The sequence below is a fragment of the Eurosta solidaginis genome, chromosome 4 (genome assembly GCF_040869045.1).
Source record: "Eurosta solidaginis isolate ZX-2024a chromosome 4, ASM4086904v1, whole genome shotgun sequence".
NCBI classification, from domain to species: domain Eukaryota; kingdom Metazoa; phylum Arthropoda; class Insecta; order Diptera; family Tephritidae; genus Eurosta; species Eurosta solidaginis.
The window spans coordinates 227,331,429-227,350,035 of record NC_090322.1 but is presented as its reverse complement, the minus strand read 5'-3'; the positions used below and the strand labels follow the sequence as shown (position 1 = coordinate 227,350,035).

The window sequence follows — 18,607 nt, the reverse complement described above, 5'->3', positions numbered from 1 at the left end:
AATTTCTGAGCGTATTTTGTTTTTTGTTGCAAAATATATATAAAAAGGGGAATCCAATTTATTCAAACGCTCGGTAGTCGTTAGAATTTCGTCACGGTTCTGTACAGCTTTTGTTAGTTTTTGTGTGAAATTCGATGCGCGTGCACGAGTTTTGGTAAAGTAATTCGCTAAAATGCCAAATAAATGTAAGAAAAATATTTTGCCCTTGGAAACCAAAGTTCAGATCTTGGAAAAGCTTGACAAGGTGTTCAAGGGAAGCGGTTAGCCCTAGAATTTGATGTGGCTCCATCTGCAATCAGCTAATACCTATCATACGGCTAACAAAAAACATTGCACATCGCTGAATATTAGTTATGAAGTTTTTGTTTCATTTCTGGACTTTTCAATCGATCTTTTATGTATTTTTAATGAAAAAATATATTTATTGTAATTGGAGTTTTTGTTTTTTGGATCTTGTTTTGATTCAGCGTATATATACATATGTGTATATTTAATAAAAAAAACATGTGATATGTATTGTACTGGATTGTTATCTTATATTTTATCGTTTTTATAAATAAAAGTGAATAATACAAGATTTCGTTGTAGTTTTTTAGTGCAAATTGACTTAATTTTTAAGGTTTTATACAAATAAAACCACGTACAGGAATTAGAATTTTAAGAAATTAGAATCATCCTAAAAACAAAGTGGTTCTAATTTGTGAGCGCCTACTGTATTAAGTTCACATAGGTTAAGTGATACGTGTACAATATGACCGTACTTTTAACCCTTCCACGCACATGGGACACAGGTGTCCAAAAAATATTTCCTTGTATAGCAAGAAGGCTACAAAGTTTTTTAAACGGTTTTATTTAGCTTGACTTGACAGGCTGGTTGGATGGATGGTTGGCTGGCTGGCACGAATTTTGTAATTGAAATTTAAGTAACTTCCCTATAAGCTACAAGCTTGAAAATTGGAATATAGTTCACAACCCCATGACAATGCAATAATAAGAAAAAAATCGCCGCTAGGTGGTGCAAAGATCGAGATATTCACAAAAATCGTATTTGTGGTCCGATTTGGCTCATATTTGGAACAAATATTACATAGAGTCCGGAAGAATTGACATCAAATTGGAGTTGGAGAAGGGACAAGCCTACGTGGCGCAGAGTCGAGCAAAGTCTTTGGAAGGATTATGTATTGAGGACTTAGATTGTAAAAAATTGCCAGGAAAGAGTCCTTGTAATAATGAGTCACTAAATGAACTAAATAGAATGAGAAATAATAGGCAATTAAATAAAGGCTAAAAAATTTAAAATAAAATAATTAAAAAAAGAAATTTTAAGTTAAACGGTTTTATTGAAAACAATACTTACATGAAGTAATAATAATACTAAAAGCTAGAAAATAATTAGGTAGGTCCTAGGTACTAGTCACCACACTCCTCATCAATTTAGAGCGTTGATCAGACAATTAAATAAAAGCGTTGGACGCGTCATATTTCTATTGATAGTCATAAGTAAGACCACCTGAACCTTAATCAGGTTATGCTACACCTCACATTTTTAGAAATTTCACGGGCCCAACGCTTTTATTTAATTATCTGATCAACGCCCTAGATTGATAAGGAGTGTGATGACTAGTACCTAGAACCTACCTAATTATTTTCCAGCTTTTCGTATTATTATTACTTCATGTAAGTTTTGTTTTCAATAAAACCGTTTAACTAAAATTTTTTTTTAATTATTTTATTTCAACTTAAGTAATAGCATTTTTCGCTTTATGCTTGTTGGCTATATTCGACGCCATTTCGAACGAACGCAAATCACGGATAAGTTAACTAGTATTTAACCCCGCCAGATCGACCGCTTAAGCTCAGCTGAAACTTCAGTTAAAGTAGACTGAAAACTGCAGAATAAGTTTAAGCGTAATTTAACTGACAAACTGAGTTGAAAGCCATGTCCGTTCGTCCGTCTGTCCGTCTGCTAACACGATGACTAGAGCAAATAGATGAGATATCTAAACCAAATTCGGTATACGGGCTTATCTGAACCCAAATCGTTGGCATTGACGATATCGAAAAGTTAGAAAAATTAAAAAAATTTGGAAATATGGGCATGGCACCACCCATATTTAGAAGAAGAAAATTTGTAACTTTAACATGCCTTATGGCCCTTAAAGACATAACATTGACATTTGGCAGAGACAATACCCTTGCAAAATTATAAAGACTGAGTGAAGATAATCAAAATCAATGCTATAAATCGAACAAATATCTCCAAATCCGAAAGAAGTTTGGCATAAGCATTTTTTTCATAACTACCTACAACTTTTAAACTGGATTTTTACACGCTCAAGTTCGTGAGTGGTAGCCTCTGTATCTTTTTTGCTTCTTTCGACCGAAAATGAGTTTAGAATAGAACCATATACATTAGGGTGGGTCGATTAGTATGGGCGAAACTTAACCGATATCGCGCCATCGATTTTTCGATAGGATTTGGGCTCAGGAAAAAAAGTTCCATTACGCATACCCAAAAACCTAATTTTCGAGCCTGCGAAAATTAATTTTTTTGAGTTTTTTCGACTTTGATTTTTAAGGTTCCTTTCATGACCTACTAAAAAAATTGTCATATGTATAGGTACCATATATATTAGGGCGGGTCGATTTGTGGGGAGGCAAAAAAATCGCCCATTGCTCTGTGAAAATCATATTCTGGGGATCAAAATAAGAAACTTTGTCGAAGGAATCATACCTCTAAAACGAATTCTGATGTCCCCCCCCCCCCCCCCCAGGCAGGGGCAAATTTTGAAAAATACCACTTTGACCCATTTAGAGTGCTCTACTCGAGTCCAATTGTATGACCGACCCCCACTAACTTTGGAGGCCCGACCCACCGATGCTAGTGGCACACCCCCTGGAACCCCCCTGGGGTTCACCATACAAACATTTCAAATTATTTTATTGCAAATTTTTTTATTTGTTTATACGTAATAATAAAATGTTACGTATACGCAGTGGTTCACCTCTTTTCAAGTGGTATGGATAAGTTTGTGCTGATTTTTTCATATGAAGTGCAAAACCGGCAATTTTTTGAAATGTTTGTATGGCGAACCCCCAGGGGGGTTCTAGGGGGTGTGCCACTGGCATCGGTGGGTCGGGCCTCCAAAGTTAGTGGGGGTCGGTCATATATTTGGAGTCGATTGGAGCACTCTAAATGGGTCAAAGTGGGATTTTTCAAAATTTGCCCCTACCTGGGAGGGGGCATCAGAATTCGTTTTAGAGGTATGGTTCCTTCGGCAAAGTTTCTTATTTTAATCCCTTGAATACGATTTTCACAGAGCAATGGGCGATTTTTAAATCGACCCGCCCTAATATATATATAAATATTTTTTTTTTCAAAAAACTGTTATCGCCAACGTTTTTAGCGGACATTTTTGGGTCGGACATGGTATACATGAAAATTTTACAATCAAATGAAAATCTTTTAGTAGGTCATGAAAAAAACCTAAAAAATCAAAGTCGAAAAAAAATCGAAAAAATGAAATTTCGCAGGCTCGAAAATTATTTTTTTGGCTATGCGCTGGGGAACTTTTTTTCTTGAGCCCAAATCCTATTGAAAAATCGATGGTGCGATATCGGTCAACTTTCGTCCATACAAATCGATCCACCCTAATATGCATATGTACCATTACGCAGCCTTATAACACTATTAACCGCACAAAGCAAACAACAACAGCGTTTCAAGGGCACAGCTGGGTATGTAATGTTCGGTTTACTTGTTTATTTTATATTTATCGAAAATGTCTCTTAAGTATGTATGTCTGTTCGATATAATTGTAGTACCCTTAAAAAAACGCGAGTACTCCATAAATAGTGTAAGGAATACTCCTTTGGGAGTATATGAGTGTTCCAAAACAAATCTGTATTCATACAAAAAATGTGCTCCAATTAACATTGCGATGTCCTAGGAGAGGAATAGGTGATCCCACTCTCGCTTTGTTTGTGAGTATTCCATAGAGTACATACGTGAGAGTACTTTCCAAAGTACTTTCACTGTCGTACTCCATGAAGCTATTAGATGTGAGGACTCTGACAAGATAGAAGTTAAGTCAATTATGCTCTATGAGATGCTGCTGTAGTGGAGCGCACTGGGCGGATATCGCTGGTTTTTATAAACGGCGCTATTAGAGCAACACCTACCTTGGCTTTGGTGGCACGCTAAACATTACACACGAGGCGATTGTGGCCCGGTCTTTGATCAAGTTTCGTGATACGTTGTAGGGGATTTGTGACTTCGGCCACACTACCATTCTTACCGAATTAGATTCCGTCCCAGATAGGACAAACTATTATATGCCGAAAACTGCCCCATGTGTCAGTTCCTCATTAATTTTCTTGTATGAGGACTGGGGAATTGGACTCGTCTGGGGCAGTGGACAAGTTAGCTGGCTTACAGAAAAGTCGACGTTGGCTGGGAAGGTTTGTAGAGGATTTTTGCAAGGAGTTAGAACTAGAGATAGTAGCAGTGTTTTTTTTTTAAATCTATAGACGTTTACGGTTAAACTTTATATGGATTGCTAAGCGTCAAACTTTAAATACACCTCTGAAATTGCTGCGTATAAAATTTGTCCTACTTAATTTCAATACGCATTATACTCAGATGTAACTGAAATATGTTTCTCTGTTTCACCCTCTACACTAATTCTATGTATTCTATGCGTGTCCACAGTTCATCGCAACTGATTCAGCTATATGTTATCCCCTATGGCCATCAGAGGGTTGTGTCTCCGCTTTTCGGTACACACTGTGCTGTAGCTAGTTATTTAACCACTGTCGCCAGATGGGTCTCCTAAGCATTATCTAAGCGAGGATAAGCATTTTTTTACGCGCAAACGTAAACGTATACGCGTGTGAAAAAAAAACACGGCTAATGTTTCGTCATCCAAACGGAGATTGAACCGATTAAGAATGCACTTAATGTGATGATATCTATACTGTAAGAGAACTTAAAGTTTAAGCGAAAGCCAAGAGTCTTACCAAAATTCTGAGATCATCCGTAAGTGTAGTCTAAAAGTGCCTAATCTCGTTTGTGGCTGGACCAAACTAAAGTTAGGATGATCTGAGTCAATATCAGTATTCCAAGAAGTTGTCACATAATTTCTCGGCGCGCAACTGAAATGATCATAGGGGGCAGTACAGAGAACAGAACTCCGCCAGCTATGCGGATGGTTAGAACTAGATAACGTCGAGCCGTGTTAGTGCACTAAAGCAACAAAGTGGTCAATAATTAGCCTAACACAAACACAAAAAAAAACAAGTAAGGAAGGTTAAGTTCGGGTGTAACCGAATATTACATACGCAGTTGAGAGCTATGGTGACAGCATAAGGGAAAATAACCATGTAGGAAAATGAACCGAGGGAAACCCTGGAATGTGCTTGTATGACATGTGTATCAAATGAAAGGCATTAAAGAGTATTTTATGAGGGAGTGGGGCATATTTCTATAGGTGGACGATATGGATATCAAATTAAAGGTATTAATGAGGGTTTTAAAAGGGAGTGGTGGTTGTTGTTTAGGTGTTCGCCTTTTCGAGATATCGCCATAAAGGTGGACCAGGGGTGACTTTAGAATATGTTTGTACGATATGGGTATCAAATGAAAGGTGTTAATGAGTATTTTAAAAGGGGGTGGGCCTTAGTTCTATTGTTGAACGCCTTTTCGAGATATCGCCATAAAGGTGGACCAGAGGTGACCCTAGAATTTGTTTGTACGATATGGGTATCAAATTTAAGGTATTTATGAGGGTTTTAAAAGGGAGTGGTGGTAGTTGTATATGTGAAGGGGTTTTCGAGATATCGACCAAAATGTGGGCCAGAGTGACCCAGAACATCATCTGTCGGGTACCGCTAATTTATTTATATATGTAATACCACGAACGGTATTCCTGCCAAGATTCAAATCCTTTGATTTCGCCCTGCAGAACATTTTCATTTTCTTTTACTTAATATGGTAGGTGTCACACCCGTTTTACAAAGTTTTTTTCTAAAGTTATATTTTGCGTCAATAAACCAATCCAATTACCATGTTTCATCTCTTTTTTCGTATTTGGTATAGAATTATGGCATTTTTTTCATTTTTCGTAATTTTCGCTATCGATAAAGTGGGCGTGGTTATAGTCCGATATCGTTCATTTTAAATAGCGATCTGAGTACCCGGGAACCTACATACCAAATTTCATCAATATACCTCAAAATTTACTCAAGTTATCGTGTTAAAGGACAGACGGACGGACGGACGGACGGACATGGCTCAATCAAATTTGTTGATATATGGAAGTCTATATCTATCTCGATTCCTTTATACCTGTACAACCAACCGTTATCCAATCAAAGTTAATATACTCTGTGAGCTCTGCGCAACTGGGTATAAAAAAGAAGCGATTCACACACGGAAGTAGTTCTAGGATTTAACCCTTACGGGTACACATTTGTCTAGCCAGACCCCTTTAACTAAATTTTTTTTACCGAAATTATATAGCTACAGTTCTGAGATCTTACGATATCTTCCAGCTTCAAATGAGCTGTAGCTTCGAAGCAAAAACTTAAAACCTAATAATAAATCTAAATTTTATTACTTAATTTATAACTTAACTGTACAAGAGAGGTCCAACCATATCTATGAAGTTATGGGTGAAACAATAACTAATGACGTAGTTTTTTATGTGCCTTTACGGTGAGCTGGAGATATGAAACTTGAGCCGTAAGTCAGTACCCGGTGACAATGCAATATTTTATCAAAAAAATAAAAAATCCGCTAGGTGGCGCATGGATCGAAATATTGAGAAAACTAATTTTAAATTGGGAATCTTGCAATCGATTTTTAACTAACTTCCTGGATATCTAGAGACTTGAAACCTGAAATATAGTTTAAAACTCGGTGACAATGCAATGTTTGATCAAAAAATTTGAGCTACGTAATGCACAAGTCGAACTATTTAGAAGATTAAGCCATACCTTTATGGCTAGCCTCCTGATTGTTGCAGGCGTTGTAGAATTCCACCTCGTTGAAGGCCCAACTAAATACACGCACTTGCATACTTTTAGGCGTACGCGACTTTCATCACGATTCTTTTAGCTTACAGGCGTATACGAATTTCACCACGATTTTCACCTGTGCAAATTAAGTAGCTGACAAACGAGGTGGAATTCTCTTGTTATGATGAGAGGTGGAATTCTGTTGTTTTTGCCAGTGTTGTCAGCGAAAATTCCACTACTTCTCTTAAATCTTGCTATTTTGAACAAATAAATAAAGATAAGAATGGTCACTTAGGAATTACTGAAATTACTAATCAAATTCGCAATTGCCTTTTTGTAGGCAGTACTAAAAAATTGAAAATAAAAAGATGATAAAAAAAATGTTAAGGACTACCTTTATATAAATGGACCAAAAAAAGAAGGCAATTTTTCCTTTAATACAGACATAGCCTTGTTGAATTTTGACTACAAAACTTTAACAATAGCTCTTGTAAAAGAATTTTGGGATTTACAATTATAATGGTAGAGCGCGCGTTAATCCATTAGTTAATCCCAAGTACATGGTTTGCCTTAAATTAAAAGATTGCGCTCCACCTTTATAGTTTTAAATCCCGAAATTCTTTTACAAGAGCTATTGTTAAAGTGTGTTAGTCAGAATTCAACAAGACTATATCTCTTTTAAAGGAAAATTTGCCTTCTTTTTTTGGTCCATTTATATAAAGGTAGTCCTTAACATTTTTTTATCATCTTTTTATTAGTTTTACTTTGTACAAATGGGCAAAGTCAATGGTGCTCCAAAATATACAGCTATTACATTATATCCTACTTTTATTTATATAATTATATCGTTTTGATTTACCTATTTCTTTCTCATTTCCTATTCTTATCTATTTTTATTTTTATTTCTTATATAATTGATATTCCAATTTTTCTTTTCCTTTTCCTTCTCGTTCCAATTTCTCTTATTGCCTTTTGGTTGACGCCGTGGTGTGATGTTAGCGTGCTCCGCCTATCACAACAAAGATCCTGGGTTAACGCCCCAGGCAAAGCAATATAAAAATTTTAGAAATAAGTTTTTTCAGTTAGAAGAAAACTTTTCTAGGCGGCGTGGTCCCTCAGCAGTGTTTGTCAAGCTTACTTACTTACTTAATTGGCGCTTAACCGTCTAAACGGTTATGGCCGTCCAACAAGGCGCGCCAGTCGCTCCTTCGCTCCGCCAACCGGCGCCAATTGGTCACACCAAGGGAGTTTAAATCGTTTTCCACCTGGTCCTTCCAACGGAGTGGGGGCCGCCCTCTACCTCTGCTTCCATAGGCGGGTTCCGATAGAAACACTTTCTTGGCCGGATCATCATCTTTCATTCGCATAACATGGCCTAGCCAGCGCAGCCGCTGCGTTTTAATTCGCTGGACTATGTTGATGTCTGCGTATAGCTCGTACAGCTCATCATTAAATCTTCTTCGGTACTCGCCATCGCCAACGCGTAGAGGTCCATAAATCTTTCGAAGAACTTTTATCTCGAACACTCCCAAAGCCGCTTCATCTGCTGTTGTCATGGTCCATGCTTCTGCCCCATATAGCAGGACGGGTACGATAAGTGACTTGTAGAGTATGATTTTCGTTCGCCGAGAGAGGACTTTACTTTTCAGTTGCCGACCTAGTTCAAAGTAGCATTTATTGGCAAGATTGAATCTTCGCTTGATTTCAGCGCTGATGTTGTTGTTAGTGTTGATGCTGGTTCCCAAATAAACGAAGTCTTTTACTATTTCGAAATTATGGCTGCCAACAGTAGCGTGGTTGCCAAGGCGCATATGCGCTGACTCTTTGCTCGATGACAGCAGGTACTTCGTTTTGTCCTCATTCACAATCAAACCCATCTTTACCGCTTCTTTTTCCAGCTTGGAGTAAGCAGAACTAACAGCGCGGGTGTTTAGACCGATGATATCAATGACATCAGAATATGCCAGTAATTGCACGCTTTTATAGTATATTGTTCCAGTGCGGTTAAGTTCTGCAGCTAGTATAATTTTCTCCAGCATCAAATTAAAGAAATCGCACGATAGGGGGTCACCCTGTCTGAAACCTCGTTTAGTTTCGAACGGCTCGGAGAGGTCCTTCCCAATTCTGACTGAGCTGATGGTGTTGCTCAACGTCATTTTGCACAGCCGTATAAGTTTTGCGGGGAAACTAAATTCAGACATAGCGGCATATAGGCAGCTCCTTTTCGTGCTGTCGAAGGCGGCTTTAAAGTCGACGAAGAGGTGATGTGTATCGATTCTCTTTTAACGGGTTTTTTCCAAGATTTGGCGCATTGTGAAAATCTGGTCGATGGCAGATTTACCAGGTCTGAAGCCGCACTGATAAGGTCCAATCAGCCGGTTCACGGTGGGCTTCAATCTTTCGCACAATACACTTGAAAGGACCTTATATGAGATATTAAGAAGGCTGATTCCAAGATAGTTGGTGCATTTTGCAGTGTCCCCCTTCTTGTGGACTGGGCAAAGAACACTTAGATTCCAACCGTCGGGCATGCTTTCGTCCGCCCATATTTTGCTAAGAAGCTGCTGCATGCGCCTTACCAACTCCTCGCCGCCGAACTTGAATAGCTCCGCAGGCAATCCATCAGCGCCCACGGCCTTGTTGTTTTTCAATCTGGTTATTGCTATTCTAACTTCGTCATAATCGGGCGGGGGGACATATATTCCATCATCATCGATTGCGGGATCGGGTTCTTCATCTCTGCGCGGTGAATTGCTGCCTCCATTTATGAGAGCAGAGAAGTGCTCCCTCCATAATCTAAGCACTCTCTGGACATCAGTTACAAGGTCGCCGTTTTCATTCCTACAGGAGTTTGCCCCGGTCTTAAAACCTTCCGTCTGTCGCCGTATTTTTTTGTAGAATTTGCGGGCGTTATTCCTGGTGGCTAGCAGCTCAAGCTGCTCGCACTCACGCCTTTCTGCTTCTGCTTTTTTCTTCCTGAAAAGGCGTCTCGCTTCCCTTTTCAACTCACGATAGCGTTCACACACTCCTCTTATCGCGCTCGCTTTTAACGTAGCCCTGTAGGCAGCATCTTTTCTTTCGGTTGCAACGCGGCATTCTTCATCATACCAGTTGTGTTTTCGTGGCCGCCGGTAACCAATTTTTTCCTCGGCGGCAGTACGAAGTGCTTTGGAGATATGCTCCCACTGCTCCTGTATTCCTTCAGGATGAGTTGTGCCCTCCGAGAGCAGGTGTGAGAGTCGAGTTGCGTAATCATTGGCAGTCTGTTGTGATTGAAGCTTTTCGACGTCTATCTTTCCTTGTGTTTTTTGTTCCTTGTTTTTAGCCGCGTTGAGGCGGGTGCGTATTTTGGCTGCAACGAGATAATGGTCCGAATCGATGTTAGGTCCTCGGATCGTGCGCACATCTAAAACACTGGAGGCATGCCGTCCGTCTATCACAACGTGTACGATCTGATTGCGAGTATTTCGATCAGGAGACAGCCATGTAGCTTGATGTATCTTTTTATGCATGAACCTCTTGCTTGATATGACCATGTTTCGAGCACCGGCAAAGTCAATCAGCCTCAGTCCGTTAGGAGAAGTTTCATTGTGTAGGCTGAACTTTCCGACTGTAGGGCCAAAAACACCTTCTTTGCCCACCCTGGCGTTAAAGTCGCCAAGCACGACTTTTATATCATGACGGGGGCAGCGCTCGTATGTGCGTTCTAATTGTTCATAAAAAGTGTCTTTCACCTCATCGTCTTTCTCCTCTGTCGGCGCATGGGCGCAGATGAATGATATATTAAAAAAATTTGCTTTTATTCGGATAGCGGCGAGACGCTCGTCCACAGGTGTGAACGCCAGCACTTGGCGACAAAGTCTCTCTCCCACCACGAATCCGACGCCGAAACTGCGCTTATTCGCATGGCCACTCCAATATATGTCACAATTTTTGATCTTCTTTCTTCCTTGCTTCGTCCAACGCATTTCTTGGATGGCGGTGATGTCAGATTTTGCTTTGACGAGGACATCAACCAGCCGGGCATCTGCACCAATCCCATTCTGGGAGCGGACGTTCCAGGTGCATGCCCTCAATTCATTGTCCTTCAAACGTTTGCCATGGTCGTCATCAATAGAGAGTGTATTTATCCGAGGCTTGTTGTTATATTTCATTGGAGTATGGTTTTACGTGGCGGGTCCCAAGCCCAGCGCACAACCCGCTCAGCGGGGGTGAAAATATTACTTGGCACGTTTATATAGCGAGCCGCTTGCTCCAAGACAGACGCCCGCGTGCAGCCGCACCTAGAGGTGTACAGACGCTGCCGATGAAATCTCCCCCGGCTAGCCCTTAAGCAGATTATGTCAGAGTGGCCTAGCCAGGTTTTCGCCTTCTCACATTAGCTCACCGCTAAACGGGTGTTTAGCGGCTATCCAGAGGATACTTGGCCGCAAGCGATCGGCAGTAGTGAGCTGCTTGAACCGCATGCAAAAGAATCGCTCTGGCCATTCCCAGGTGAATGGCGGTCAGAAGCTTTCCCCACTTTCGTGGGCTTCTACACACGGCCCCACCCCGGTTTGTCAAGCACTCCGAATGTATTTCGGCCACGAAAAGCTCGAAGTGAAAACTCATCTGCTTAGCAGATGCCGTTCGGAGTCGGCATAAAACAAGTAGGTCCCGTCCCGCCAATTTGTAGGAAAAATTAAAAGGAGCACGACACAAATTGGGAGATAAGCTCGGCCTAAAAAATCTCTTCGGAGGTTATCGCGCCTTACATTTATTTATTTGTATTGCCTCTTTCTTTTCCTCTCTCTTTTATTTCTTTTTCCATCTATTTCGTTCCACTTTTTCTGCTCGTTTTTTTCTGCCTCGAGAAAAAATAGTGGGTGGCTGATACCAATAGCTCTGGAGATATATGGAATATGACTTTATATTAGTAAGGAGTGAAGCTTCACTGACAAAAAATTAGCTAGTAAAATCAAGACCTCTATTATTAGAATTGTGGCAAAACTTATCACGTTAATTCAACCGAGTTTTTTGTAAAGAACGTATTTGGTTTAATTATTTTAACAGAAGTGAAAATATTGATCTGAAGTAAACTTTCCTTTACAAAAATTACAGGCTCTCAAACAATCTAACTGATTTTTCTGTTAAAATAGCTGATTTTATAGGTCATTTGCACAGCGAACAACTGTAAAATTATGCAAATACAAAAATATAAGAGAGACTTACGCTTACGGCGCTCACTACCTTGTTATTATGACCATAGAAGGATCCTCCGTCATAAAAACAGACTTCACTGTTATCCTAATGTTGGCGAAAGCTGTTATTTTAAAAGTTTTCATTTGTATTCCTATAGTGACAGTAACAATTGTTAAATTAACAGAGCGTTGGCTTACGTATGATGTAAGTTTTTTCACTGTTAATTTGACTGTTGAAACGGTGAATTCAGAATCAACAACTTGTGCGAAATTGATTCAACAACAATTTGCGATGGATACAATTGAGAAAAGTTTCGATTGAATTTACCCGCACTTCAGCTGTAAAATCAACAGTTTTTTTTCCTTTCAGCGTATTTATGGTCTGATAGAGTTGCATTAATTCAACTACTTGCAATACCTGGATGAATTGTGAGTACTCCGCCATGATCAAGGAGGTCAAACAATTGATATGCTTAACCTGCAGCATTTTGTAATTTTTGATTTGTCAAATATTTACTGAGTTATACCATTGTATGTTGTTCTTCTAGACTTTCTATACATAAAAATTTACGGAGTTATTATCCGATTTCGCAAATTTTTAATATGATGTTGATCTGATTACCAAGTTACACATTTCAATTGTTAATGCCTGCTCAGCACAACCGAGTATATAATTATATTTATAAAAATAGGAGAAGAATTTAAAGTAAACCCAAAGCAAAATAATGCAGTTTATAAACTTACATTCATCCTTATTTGTGCGTATATAAATAAGTGTGGATATTATCACAAGAATAAGTTATACATACATGTAAGTGATATAAGACATGGTCTTGATCACAAACAATGCTTAACTTCAATATGGAGAATGAAGGCTTTTCGTTCAAAATTTTTTACGCAACCCTATCTTGAAACTGGCAGAGCAAAGACGTAATTAAATACCACGGAAACAAAAAAAGTTTATAACAGTTCATCGTTCGGTGGCATAAAGGAATGTTTTAAACAAGTTTTGAATAAACTTAAAATTTTTTCAAAATATTTTTGAAAATTCTTGCTTTACTAAATAATGTTTGGTTGTTGTTGTGGTTTTATTAACGATAAAGACACTCCCCGAATGTTTTAGGGAGGGTTATCGATGTTGATGATCCTTTGCCGGATATAGATCCAGTACGTTCCGGTAACAAACACCATTAAGGTATTAGCCCGACCTTCTAGTGATTGATCAAGTAATACAGTTAAATTAAATTTTTTTTTATTTAGTAGTATAACAATTAGGTCAAGTGCCGCCGACGCCTGCATATGACTGAGGTCTAAGCAAAATACGGATAAAGTTGACTAGATTTTAAATTTGCTATTTTATTTATTCAATTTTATTGAAACGACCAAAGTGTTAGGAGCAAACAGAGCTTCACTTAACTGCACCTTAAACTCACCACGAACAACTTGGAATTAGGTGGCAGTGTCTGATTTCCACAGGCTAAATTTAAATAGTTTCGCTTAAATGAAAATATCTTCATTTGAAGTGGAAAGTTTCATTTGATATGACAAAAGTTTCACTTGATTTGAAAGAAAGTTTATTTTGACATGAAAAAAGTTTCATTTGCGTTGAAAAAAATTTCATCTTTTCTGAAAACAGGTTCTTTTGATTTACATACTCAGTTGAGAGCTATGGAGACAAAATAAGGGAAAATCACCATGTAGGAAAATGCACCTAGGGTATCCCTGGAATGTGGTTGTATGACATGTGTATCAAATGGAAGGTATTAAAGAGTATTTTAAGAGAGAGTAGGCCATAGTTCTATGGATGGACGCCATTTAGGGATATCGCCATAAAGGTGGACCAGGGCTAAATCTAGAATTTGTTTGTGCGATATAGGTATCAAATGAAAGGTGTTAATTAGTATTTTAAAAATGTGTGTGCCTTAGTTGTATATGTGAAGGCGTTTTCGAGATATCGCCATAAATGTGGACCAGGGGTGACTCTAGAATGTGTTTGTACGATAAGGGTAACAAATGAAAGGTGTTACTGAGAATTTTAAGAGGGAGTGAGCCTTAGGTCTATAGGTGGACGCCCTTTCGAGATATCGCCATTAAGGTGGGCCAGGGGTGACTCTAGAATATGTTTGCACGATATGGGTATCAAATGAAAGGTGGTAATGAGTATTTCAAAAGGGAGTGATCCTTAGTTCTACAGGTGGACGCCTTTTCGAGATATCGCCATAAAGGTGGGCCAGGGGTGACTCTAGAATGTGCTTGTACGATATGGGCATCAAATGAAAGGTGTTAATGAGTATTTTAAAAGGGAGTGATCCTTAGTTCCATAGGTGGACGCCGTTTCCAGATATCGCCATAAAGGTGGACAAGGGGTGACTCTAGAATGTGTTTGTACGATATAGGAATCAAATGAAAGGTGTCGATGAAAATTTTAAAAGCGAGTGGGCCTTCGGTGTATAGGTGGGCGCCTTTTCGAGATATCGCCATAAAGGTGGAACAAGGGTGACTCTAGAATGTTTGTACGATATGGGTATCAAACGAAAGGTGTTACTGAGCATTTTAAGAGGGAGTGGGCCTTAGGTCTATAGGTGGACGCCTTTTCGAGATATCGCCATTAAGGTGGGCCAGGGGTGACTCTAGAATGTGTTTGTACGATATGGGTATCAAATGAAAGGTGGTAATGAGTATTTTAAAAGGGAGTCAGCCTTAGTCTATAGGTGGACGCCTTGTCCATATATCGCCATAAAGGTGGACCAAGGGTGACTCTATAATGTGTTTGTGCGATATGAGGGTATCAAATTAAAGGTATTAATGAGGGTTTTAAAAGCGAGTGGCCCTTTTGATGTAAATGTGAACCAGGGTGATCTAAAAAATCATCTGTCGGGTACTGCTAATTTATTTATATATGCAATACACGAACAGTATTCCTGCAAGATTCCAAGGGCTGTTGATTTCGCCCAGAGAACTTTTTCATTTTTTTTACTTAATATGGTAGGTGTCACACCCATTTTACAAAGTTTTCTAAAGTTATATTTTGCGTCAATAAAACAATCCAATTACCATGTTTCATCCCTTTTTTTCGTATTTTGGTATAGAATTATGGTATTTTTTTCATTTTTCGTAATTTTCGATATCGAAAAAAGTGGCGTGGTTATAGTCGGATTTCGGTAATTTTTTACACCAAGATAAAGTGAGTTCAGATAAGTACGTGGACCTAAGTTTAGTAAAGATATATCGTTTTTTTGCGCAAGTTATCGTGTTAACGACCGAACGGAAGCTCGGACGGTCGACTGTGTATAAAAACTGGGCGTGGCTTCAACCGATTTGGCCATTTTCACAGAAAACAGTTACCGTCACAGAATCTATGCCCCTACCGAATTTTACAAGGATTGGTAAATCGACTTATGGCATTAAAAGTATCCTAGACAAATTACATGAAAAAGGACGGAGCCCTTTTGAAATTTTCTTTTATTTTGTATTTTGTTGCACCATATCATTACTGGAGTTAAATTTTGACATAATTTACTTATATACTGTAAAGATATTAAATTTTTTGTTAAAATTTGACTTAAAAATTTTTTTTTAAAAAGTGGGAGTTTTCGTAATCCGATTTAGCTAATTTTTTTGTAGCACAGATATAGTATAAGTAGAATAACGCGCCTGCAAATTTCATTATGATATCTTCAACGACTGCCAAATTACACCTTGCAAAAACTTTTAAATTACGTTCTTTAAAAGTAGGCAGTGCCACGCCCGTTGTCCAAAATTTTACCAACTTTCTATTTTGCGTCATAAGATCAAGGAACTTATCGAGTTTCATAGCTTTATCGTCTTTGGTAATAAATTATCGCACTTTTTCGGATTTTCGAAATTTTCGATATCGAAAAAGTGGGCGTGGTTGTAGTCCGATTTCGTTCACTTTAAATAGCGATCTGAGATGAGCGCCCAGGAACCTACATACCAAATTTCATCAAGATACCTCAAAATTTACTTAAGTTATCGTGTTAACGGACAGACGGACGGACGGACGGACGGACATGGCTCAATCAAATTTTTTTTCGATACTGATGATTTTGATATATGGAAGTCTATATCTATCTCGATTCCTTTATACCTGTACAACCAACCGTTATCCAATCAAAGTTAATATACTCTGTGAGCTCTGCTCAACTGAGTATAAAAAGTATAATATGAAAAAAGTTTTATTTGGTTTAAAAAAAGTTTCATTTGCTTTGAAAAATTTTATCTGATTTGAAAAAAAGTTTTCGTTTGGATTTGAAACAGTTTCATTTGACTTGAAAAAAAAAAATTCATTTGACTTAAGTTTTATTTGATTTAAAAAAAAAATTGATTTAAAACAAGTAAGGAAGGTTAAGTGTGGGTGTAACCGAACATTACATACTCAGCTGAGAGCTACAGTGACAACATAAGGGAAAATAACCAAGTAAGAAAATGAAATGAATGACATGTGTATCAAATGAAAGGCATTAAAGAGTATTTTATGAGGGAGTGGGCCATAGTTCTATAGGTGGACGCCATTTAGGGATATCGCCATAAAAGTGGACCAGGGGTGACTCTAGAATGTGTTTGTACGATATGGGTATCAAATTTAAGGTATTAATGAGGGGTTTAAAAGTGAGTGGTGGTAGTTGTATAGGTGGTCGCTGTTTCGAGATATCGCCATAAAGGTGGCCCAGGAGTGACCCTAGAATTTGTTTGTACGATATGGGTATCAAATTAAAGGTATTAATGAGGGTTTTAAAAGGGAGTGGTGGTAGTTGTATATGTGCAGGCGTTTTCCAGATATCGACCAAAATGTGGACCAGGGTGACCCATAACATCATCTGTCGGGTACCGCTAATTTATTTATATATGTAATACCACGAACAGTATTCCTGCCAAGATTCCAAGGGCTTTTGATTTCGCCCTGCAGAACTTTTTCATTTTCTTCTACTTAATATGGTAGGTGTCACATCCATTTTACAAAGTTTTTTCTAAAGTTATATTTCGCGTCAATAAACCAATCCAGTTACCACGTTTCATCCCTTTTTTCGTATTTGGTATAGAATTATGGCATTTTTTTAATTTTTTCGTAATTTTCGATAACGAAAAAGTGGGCGTGGTCATAGTCGGATTTCGTTCATTTTTTATACCAAGATAAAGTGCGTTCAGATAAGTACGTGAACTAAGTTCTCTAAAGATATGTCGATTTTTGCTCAAGTTATCGTGTTAACGCCCGAGCGGAAGGACAGACGGTCGACTGTGTATAAAAACTGGGCTTGGATTCAATCGATTTCGCCCTTTTTCACAGAAATAAGTTACCGTCCCAGAATCTAAGCCCCTACCAAATTTCACAAGGATTGGTAAATTTTTGTTCGATCTATGGCATTAAAAGTATCCTAGACAAATTAAATGAAAAAGGGCGGAGCCACGCCCATTTTCAAATTTTCTTTTATTTTTGTATTTTGTTGCACCATATCATTACTGTAGTTGAATGTTGACATAATTTACTTATATACTGTAAAGATATAAAATTTTTTGTTAAAAAGTGGGCGTGGTCCTTCTCCGATTTTGCTAATTTTTATTAAGCGTACATATAGTAATAGGAGTAACGTTCCTACCAAATTTTATCATGATATCTTCAACGACTGCCAAATTACAACTTGCAAAGGTTTTAAATTACCTTCTTTTAAAAGTGGGCGGTGCCACGCCCATTGGTCAAAATTTTACTAATTTTCTATTCTTCGTCATAAGTTCAACTCACCTACCAAGTTTCGTCGCTTTATCTGTCTTTGGTAATGAATTATTGCACTTTTCGGTTTTTCGAAATTTTCGATATCGAAAAAGTGGGCGTGGTTATAGTCCGATATCGTTCATTTTAAATAGCGGTCTGAGATGAGTGCTCAGGAGCCAACATACCAAATTTCATCAAGATACCTCAAAATTTACTCAAGTTATCGTGTTAACGGGCGGACGGACGGGCATGGCTCAATCAAATTTTTTCTCGATCCTGATGATTTTGATATATGGAAATCTATATCTATCTCGATTCCTTTATACCTGTACAACCAACCGTTATCCAATCAAACTTAATATACTCTGTGAGCTCTGCTCAACTGAGTATAAAAAATTTCATTTGACTTGAAAAATTTTCATTTGATTTGAAAAAAGTTTAAATTGAACCGAAAAAATTTCATTTGGTTTAAAAAAAAAGTCTCATTCACTCTGAAAAGATTTGGTTTGATAAAGAAAAGTTTACTTTGACTTGAAAAAAAGTTTAATTTGAATTGAAAAAGTTTAATTTGGTTTAAAAAAGTTGCATTTGCTCCGTGTCATTTAATTTGAAAATTCTGTATCGTTTAAGAATCTACACTCAACCAAACAAAGTCAGCGATTTGTTTGTGATCAAACCGACA

At 38.1% G+C, this 18,607-nt stretch overlaps 1 protein-coding gene across 1 annotated transcript in view; it reads left to right on the top strand.

Annotated features, from left to right (window-relative positions):
• The window catches only part of LOC137248794 (protein retinal degeneration B-like), a 110,568-nt gene that overhangs the window by 7,712 nt on the left and 84,249 nt on the right, over positions 1 to 18,607 (top strand). The window lies entirely within an intron of this gene.